This window comes from Arachis stenosperma, chromosome 6 (genome assembly GCF_014773155.1).
Source record: "Arachis stenosperma cultivar V10309 chromosome 6, arast.V10309.gnm1.PFL2, whole genome shotgun sequence".
Lineage (NCBI taxonomy): Eukaryota > Viridiplantae > Streptophyta > Magnoliopsida > Fabales > Fabaceae > Arachis > Arachis stenosperma.
The window spans coordinates 138,827,696-138,836,933 of record NC_080382.1 but is presented as its reverse complement, the minus strand read 5'-3'; the positions used below and the strand labels follow the sequence as shown (position 1 = coordinate 138,836,933).

Sequence of the window (9,238 nt, the reverse complement as noted above, 5' to 3'; positions counted from 1 at the left end):
AGATTCTTTACATGTCTCGTTTCCAACACTCCAATTGAACACCACAGGAAATATCTGATATGGTAAATTCTCCACGTCGTCCTTAGAAAACGAGTAGTAGCCGTTCTTGACAACAAAGGAATTGCCACAGTAGAAATAGGTTCCTACTTGAATTGCGACCGTTCTCATTCTGGTAGGAATATCCAACTCACAGCACCCGTTGCCAGAACAATGTCCGTCATCGATTGCCATACTCATGTTATGACATTTTGTTATGCACCCTATTATATAACCACTGGTGTTGCTGTAGATAGTAAGATAGCAGTAAGTACTGTAGCCAAAACCAATGAACTTGTTGTCTTTGCTTGAAATGATGAAAGAAAGACCATTTGTGATTGTGCTGGAAGAGCTAAAACTAACATGATTACCATGGGTACTATCATAACAAACTTCGATGGCAAAAGTCAATATATATTAGGGATGTAATCGGTTCGGTTTGGTTCGGTTTTGGACCGAAAACCAACTAAACCGACCTGATCGGTTGTACGTTGATACCAACCATTCGGTTGGCTGCTTTCTAGACAACCGAACCGAACCGAACCGAACCAACAGCGATTTGGTTCAGTCAGTTTTTTCGTTTTTTTTATACCTGATAAACAGAATTTAAAATATCATAAAATGAAGTTTAAAACCTTCAATAAACTAGAATAATAAGAGTATATCACATCCAAATCCAATACAAATTCAACTTAATTAAATATAAAACAAAAGCAATTAAAAATGTCTAGCAAAACAACAAAAATAAACACACTTTAAACCGCAACAGTCACTTTAAAACAAATAAAAATCAAACAGCCAGTTAACCACCATGCTTAATCTGAATCCACACCAGACTCATCCTCATCTTCTCCGGTTGGTGCAATTTCTACAAAAATAAAACAAGAAATAAAAATATAGATTATAAATATAATATAGATTATAGATTATAATCATAAACCATGAAAGGAACTACAAATTTTTTTTTTTTTGCTTACCTAATTCAAGTTTCTCAAACTCTTCAATAAGCTCCTCAAAATCAGTTGTAATTGGAGAAGCACGAAGCCAATTTTGTGTGCATATCAATACCTCAATTGTCTTTGGAGTTAAAGAACTCCTATAGTTGTTAAGCACTCTTCCACTAGTGCTAAAAGCTGATTCTGAAGCAACAGTTGAGACCGGCATTGCTAAGACATCTCTAGCTATTTGGGATAAGATAGGATACTTGCTTGAATTTACCTTCCACTAATTCAATATGTCAAAAGTATTTTGATCACGAGGCTTCTCTAAACCATCCTTCAAATATAAATCCACCTCATTCTTATTGATGATCTCATGAAAATGCACCTCCTTAAAAAAATCACCAGCCATGTCGCCATCAGGTACTCCCACATCTGATGCACCATCCATTGTTGTTGAAGTAAAAGATCTTCCCCCATTATTTGCATTCATATAGCATTCAAACATCTTGGAGAAGGTTTCTTTCACTTTTGCACCCAAAAAATCAGCATCATCCTTATCATATAGCTTTTCAAAGCTAAAGTTCACAAACTTCAACTTGTATCTAGGATCAAGAATCACAGCAATAAAAATCATCACATTGATATTTTTAATGTTACCCCAGTACTTGTCATACTTAAGCTTCATCATCTCAGCCATACTGCCAAGTAATGGATCTCGACTACCACAAGAAGCCTTGAACACACGCAAAATCTTACAAAACTTATGAAAATATTGAGAAGAAGTCACAAGCAAACTACCAGACACACTCTTTGTAACATCATGAAAAATTTTCAAGAATTCCATAAAGTGTTTTGCATTGTCCCAATCAATATTCCTCAGAATACCACCTTGCATTAGAGCATATTCTGTATCTCTCTTCCCTAGCCTCTTGAACGCCTTTTGAAACTTCAAACCACTTTCAAGCATGGTGTATGTAGAGTTCCATCTAGTGGGAACATCGAGTTGAACAATACACTTGTCTTGTATCCTAGCTTCCTTAATGAAATTTTTGAACCTATTCATACGACTAGGGGAAGCACGCACATATCTAATAGCATTTCTTATCTTGCTAATAGATTCATGCATCTCTTTCAATCCATCATTAACAACAAGATTAAGAATATGTGCACAACACCTAACATGCAAATGCTCTCCTTTCAAAGGATGTAAATTCCAATCCTCCATTCTAGTTCTTAGGTAAGATATTGCAGTATCATTAGAACTAGCGTTATCAACAGTAATTATGAACACTCTAGATATCCCCCACCCTAAAATACATCTCTCAATTTTTCTACCAATTGTTTCTCCCTTGTGATTTTTAATAAGACAAAAATTGATAATCCTCTTTTGCAATTTCCAATCATGATCAATGTAATGAGCAGTGAGACACATATAATTCAGATTTTGCACAGAAGTCCAACAATCAGTAGTTAAACAAACAGATTGATTCGGTTGCTTGAACACAGTTTTCAACCTATTCTTCTCACTAATATAAAGATTCCAACAGTCCTTAGCAACACTAATCCTTCCCGGAAGTGGAAATCTAGGTTGCACAATACTGATATAGAATCTAAATCCCTCCCCATCAACAAACTTGAATGGTATCTCATCAACAATTATCATCCTAGCAAGGGCTTTTCTACACATTTCAGCATCAAAAGTAACTGCAGTAAATACCCCTTCACCCTATTTTTTTTTGTTGGAAGGAAAGGATTGTTTGACTAGGGTCACCTGACTCCCTAGAAAATTTTTTACATTGGTTCAACAAATGATAACGCATATTAGTTGTACCATTTCTATGAGAGTCACATGCATATGATGCACCACACCAATTACATTTAGCCCTAGGATGTGATGGCTTGGACTTAGAATCCTTTGTAAAGTGATCCCAAGTCCAAGATCTAGGTCTAGAAGGTTTTCTGTTACCTTCATTAGCTTCATCCTTGCTATCCTCTTCATCAACTTCCACAGTGCTTGGAGATGGATTTGTTGGAGTTGCTCTCGGAGTTGCACCCACATTAGTTAAATGAACCTTCCTCTTCTTTGATCTAGGATGGGGCGGGGGTTTGGTAAGCATGCCGCTGTCCGTTGAAGAACATACCGCGGACTCAACAATTTCACCCCCAACTTCAGGCGTCCGCTCACTGTGCACCTCATTGCTTGTTGGCTGCATATATATAAATAGAACAATGAAAAAATAGCATTTTTAATTCATGAACAGCACCAAAAGTTTTGTTTCCAGCAACAAAACCACAACAGCTCATAAGCAGCTTATGAAAAATTAGCATTTTTAATTATATGCAGACATATATACGCAGAACAAAACCACAACAGCTCATAACAGTACAACTAGCTAGTTTATTTGCATCATTTAATACTCACTAACTGCCATATAATCAACAGAATTTAAATTCATTAACAGCTCTAACAGTCCACCAAAACAAGCATCATTAGATTTAAAAACAACATATTCTAACAAGTAGAAGGCAAGTTATTATTTCACAAGCAATGTATTCAATGAATGTCTCTATTTTTCATCCAGGAAAAAAATTAAAATAAAAAAATAAAGCGATGCATTATCCAGCCAATTCTATTTTATATATACCTTATTATGTATATGACATTATTATTACAGAAAATTACTCTACATAAATTACTCTAATGATTCAGCCATTGCACAAAATCTTCACATTAAAGGATCTTGGTTCCTTATTATATTTTCTTGGAATTGAAGTTCATAGACCAGATTCTGTGCAATTTGTCCCAAACAAAATATATAATAGACCTTCTATCAAAATTGGGAATGAGTGAAGCTAGTCCAATGCCTATCTCAATGATTTCATCCCTAAAATTACTATCAATTGGATCAGAGAAGTTTAATAGTAACGAAAGTTAGTCAGTTCATACATAGTCCACTATTAGCCAGTTCATACATAGTCCACTAAAGCTAAATTCTAAAGCTTGACAGCTTGTGAAGCAGAGATCACATGGGTTTAGAATCTACTTCAAAAATTAAACATCAAACTTCATATTATTTCACAAGCAATGTATTCAATGAATGTTTCTATTTTTCATCCAGGAAAAAAATTAAAATAAAAAAATAAAGTGATACATTATCTTGTGAGTTCTTGATGCAGCCAATACAAACAGAATTTCTAAAAATAGAATTTCTAAAAAACATAACCACAAAGACACAAACAGAATTTCTAAAAATCATAACCACAAACAGAATTTGTAAAAACAATTGTTCAGGTTAAATCAAGCACAATATCACTAAACAGAATCTCTAAAAATAATTGTTCAGAATTTCTAACTTCCGAAAAAGACATTGTGGAGTTGCTTTTTGCAGGAGATGGCTTGGTGACAGGAGTGCTGCTCGGCGCTCGAGTTGGACTGCGACGGGCCGACGACCACTGGAGTCTTGCTTGGCGACTAGACTGCTGCCCGGTGACAGGACTGCTTCTCGGTGAATGGATTGCTCCTCGACGACGGTGACCCAGCGAGGCAGCGACGGCGACCCAGCGATGGCGACCCTGCAACGGCGATGACTGAAGAGAAGAAGAGAGGAAGAGAAGTTAGGATTCTCCTTCAGGGTTTCCTTCTCTCGAGCATGGTGGAATCGGAGGTGGAAGTGTGGAACCGTGGAAGAGAAGAAGAGAGGAAGAAAATTAGGGTTCTGGATTGAGTGGATTCACCGTTCGCATAAAAGAGAGGAAGAAAGCTAGGGTTGTGTGTGAAGTTGCCCTTTTATACCTAGGTTAAAGGGCAACTTAGTAAAAACACACCATTGAACCCTCATTCTTCGGTTTGGTCCGGTTCGGTTTGGTTTCTGACGAGCCAACCGAAAACCGAACCGAACCGATCGGTTTACTTCGAAAAAAATAAAAAAAAAACCGATTTTTTTGGTTTTCTAATCGGTTGTTGTAAAATTCGGTTCGATTCTGCGGTAATTTTCGGTCCGATTCGGTAACTTACACGCCTAATATATATACTTGATCTTGGGAGACTTTTGTGGCTATGATTGGCTTATTGTCCCATATTAAACCGGAAATAGTACTTGTGCAAGTAACTTTAAAGGATTCTGCTAAGAAACATGTAGTATCGGTTTATGAATTTGAACACCATAACACTTACTTTGGCATCCATCAAGGGATATTTAATTACTATAAGTATCATTTATAGCTACTACTTCCACTAGTACAAGGACTAATATAATAATAACAAATAACATGCCCAAACTTCTCATAAGAAGTTGTGAAGGTGTGAGAGAAAAAGAGATCACAAGCAGAACAAAAAGAAAGAAAAAGTAGAGAAAAGGTGTGAGCAAGAGAGAGAGTTTTGCTGAACCATAAGAAAAAAATAGTATTGAAGAAAAAAATAATAAGAAATAACATGCCCAAAAGAAATTTGAGCATAAGGCGCATGGCTAGATACACGCCACTTGCACGCTCCTTTAACGCCACTTGCACGCCACTTGGAACAATAAGAAATAACATGCCCATCCCTCTCATCAGAAGCCATGAACGTGTGAGAGAAAGTGAGATAGATCACAAGCAAAACAAGAAAAGAGAAAAAGTAGAGATAATCTGTGAAGAAAAGAGAGTATTGTTTATAATAAAGATCACTATAGTTCATATTTTTTATTAGGTGCTTGATAACATCTCTCATCTTAATAATAGGAGAATTTTAACTTTGCTACAGAGTGAGGCATGGACCAGTCCTCATATATGAACCTAATCAAGAACTATGTTGTCTTATATTATCATAATATTTTATCTTATCTTATAATGATATTATATGTATACTAAATATCTACCAATTAGATACCAACTGATCCCGTAATCTTTCTAACTTGTAACTAAAATTGGACGTATACAGAATTTTTTTTGTATTATATTTATATCTTTAGTTGGCACAATAAATGTAACCGTGGTGAAATTGCTTATCGGTGACAATTTTTGGAAGCATTTTTTTGTGAATATTCTCATGGCAACCTTCTATTGTTTATCCATTTTCTGATTGTCCATTAAGACAAAAGCATGAATAGAATTCAATTAAATTTAGACAGGTATCCTTACTTAGACATGTATGATTCTGCGTATCACATTCATTAATGTCTGCAATAACAGAGAAAACAAATTGAATTTGTCAAAGAAATAATATAACAATAACAAATAACATGCCCATCCTTCTCATAAGAAGCTATGAAGGTGTGAGAGAAAGTGAGATCACAAGCAGAACAAAAAGAAAGAAAAGGCAGAGAAAAGGTGTGAGCAAGAGAAAGAGTTTAGCTGAACCATAAGAAAAAATAGTATTGAAGAAAAAAAAACCCATAAGAAATAACGTGCCAAAAAAATTGGAACATAAGGCGTATGACTAGATACACGCCACTTGCACGCCACTTGGAATAATAACAAAAAACATGCCCATCCTTACTGATGAGCATGCAAGCGTTGGTACCCCTGGTCAAAGATTCTTTACATGTCTTGTTTCCAACACTCCAATCGAACACCACAGGGAACATCTGATATGGTAGATTCTCCACGTGATCCTTCGAAAACGAGTAGTAGCCATTCTCGACAGCAAAGGAATAGCCACAATTGAAATAGTTTGCTACTTGAATTGTGATTGTTCTCATTCCGGTAGGAATATCCAGTTCAGAGCACCTGTTGCCGAAACAATGTCCGTCATCAATTGCCATACTCATGTTATGACATTTTGTTACACACCCCATTATATAACCGCTGGTGTTGCTGTAGATAATAAGATAGTCGTAAGTATTGCATTCAACACCTATGAACTTATTGTCTTTGCTTGAAATGATGAAAGAAAGATCATTTGTGATCGTGCTGGAAGAGCTAAAACTAACGTAATTACCATAGCTACTATCATAATAAACTTCGATGGCAGAAGTCAATATATCTACTTGATCTTGGGAGACGTTTGTAGCTATGACTGGTTTATTGTCCCATATTAAACTAAAAATAGTACTGGTGCAAGTAACTTTAAAGAATTCTTCTAAGAAATATATAGTACCCGTATGTGAATTTGAACACCATAACACTTTAATATTATTGTTATGATAATATGGCATTGTTATTGTAGTAAAATCTGTGACTATATATTTATATCACTACAAGAAATTATTGTGAATTAAAATTTTATTACTATTTACCACATACAAGAACATCATTATAGGTAAAGATGTAGTAGAAGAACCAATTTTTACCTAAAAAATAAAACTAATAAGAGTGCAAATAAAGAATTAATTACCTAAATAATTATGATGATTGAAAGCTTATTAAATGCATGTGTTAATTTTTAATTTTTTTTAAATTAACCTTTTAAATGCATGTGTTATCATGGATTTTATGAGATTGAAAGCTTATTAAAAAATATACAAAATAACCCGGAGAAAACACACGCACATATATATATGCTCCTGATACTCCTATCAGGATCGTTTCAACTCAAATTATCTCTATTGCTCACAACTCTCTGAGTTATACCAAATCATTCTAGAACTCTCTCAAACTCTCTCTCTTGCTCACATATTTTCTTTACTTTTTTTCTCTTCTTGTTCTACTTGTGATCTCACTTTCTCTCACACCTTCACAGCTTCTGATAAGAGAAATGGGCATGCTATTTGTTTTTGTTATATTAGTCTTTGTATTAGTAGAAGTAGTTGTTATAAATAATACTTATAATAATCAAATATCTCTTGATAGATGCAAAAGTAAGTATAATACTCATACAAAATTGCATATAATTTTAATTGTGGTTGATGTCGTAGTAACGTATTAACATAAAATATTTACCGTAAATTTTGAAAGAAAAAAAAAACTTAAAAACTTCCTAATACAAAAAAAAGGAAAGATTTCATTTCCAAATATCGAAAATATTTACTGTGTCTGACTCATTCAATCCAAATTGTAAATATTATTTAGATAAGTTTGATGACCATAGTCCAACTAAAGACTTATGATTCTTTTTGTGGCCCATGCTTTTTTAAATTTTTTGTTCCCCCAAAGATAACACATGCATATATATATATATATATATATATATATATATACTCCTGATACTCCTATCAGGAGCGCTTCAACTCAAACTCTCTCAAATTCTCTCTCTTGTTCACAACTTTCTGAACTATACAAAAATCATACTCATAACTGTTTGAACTATACCAAATCATCATGGAATTCTCTCAAACTCTCTCTCTTGCTCATAACTCTCTGAACTATATCAAATCATCCTAGAATTCTCTTAAACTCTCTCTTGCTCACATTTTTTTTTTCTGCTTTTTCTCTCTTCTTGTTCTGCTTGTGAATTAGTGACGGACCCAGAAAAATTTTGCATTTGGGCAAAAATATAATAAAATTTAGGTATATATATATATATATATATATATATATATATATATATATATATATATATATATATATATATATTTGCTTCCCACAATACCCAAAAAGTTAAGTACTAATCCGTCATGAATTTGAGTTCCATTTAAGAGTCTGCAATTGGCCGGCACTAAGTTGCTACACATATGAGACGAAATTCGAACCCTCAATACTTACTTAAGCGGGCGACTAAGCTAATCACTTGACTAATCTAAATTGATTTAGATATATTTAAAATTTTAAATTAGAACAATCTATACATATTAATAAAAAAAAGTAATATATACACAATCACTTATTATAATATTTAAAATAATAAAAAATATAATTTCATACAGTATAATATTTAAAATAAAAAATATATAATTTATAATTATTTTTTTATTTTTAACATGACTAAATATTATTTTTCTATATATGTTTTTAAATAATTATTTTACTTTTTTTATCTCATATTTAATTGCCAAATCTACTTATTATAATTTTTATGATATAAATAATTTTTTTAACCAAAATAATTACAGGATATTAACATATAGATAATATATTTTTTTATTTTAAATAATTTTAAAAAAATCACTAATAATTTAAGTTATATTTAATTAAAATATAAAGTTTTAATTTAATTATCAATTAATTAACTAATATAATTAAGTTAATTATCACTATTTTTTTAGTTTATTTATTTATTTTTTATACTAAATCAAATTTAACAATATATAATTATTATTTTGTATTAAATTTAACAAAATATTTTTTTAACATAAAACACAAAAGAATTATTTGTATTTTATTTTGGGACAAATATAGTATAATAA

General features: G+C 32.8%; 1 pseudogene; it reads right to left on the bottom strand.

Moving 5' to 3' along the window:
• Positions 1 to 851: 851 nt before the first annotated feature.
• On the bottom strand, positions 852 to 6,724 carry LOC130934786 (zinc finger BED domain-containing protein RICESLEEPER 2-like; annotated as a pseudogene).
• Positions 6,725 to 9,238: the final 2,514 nt, after the last annotated feature.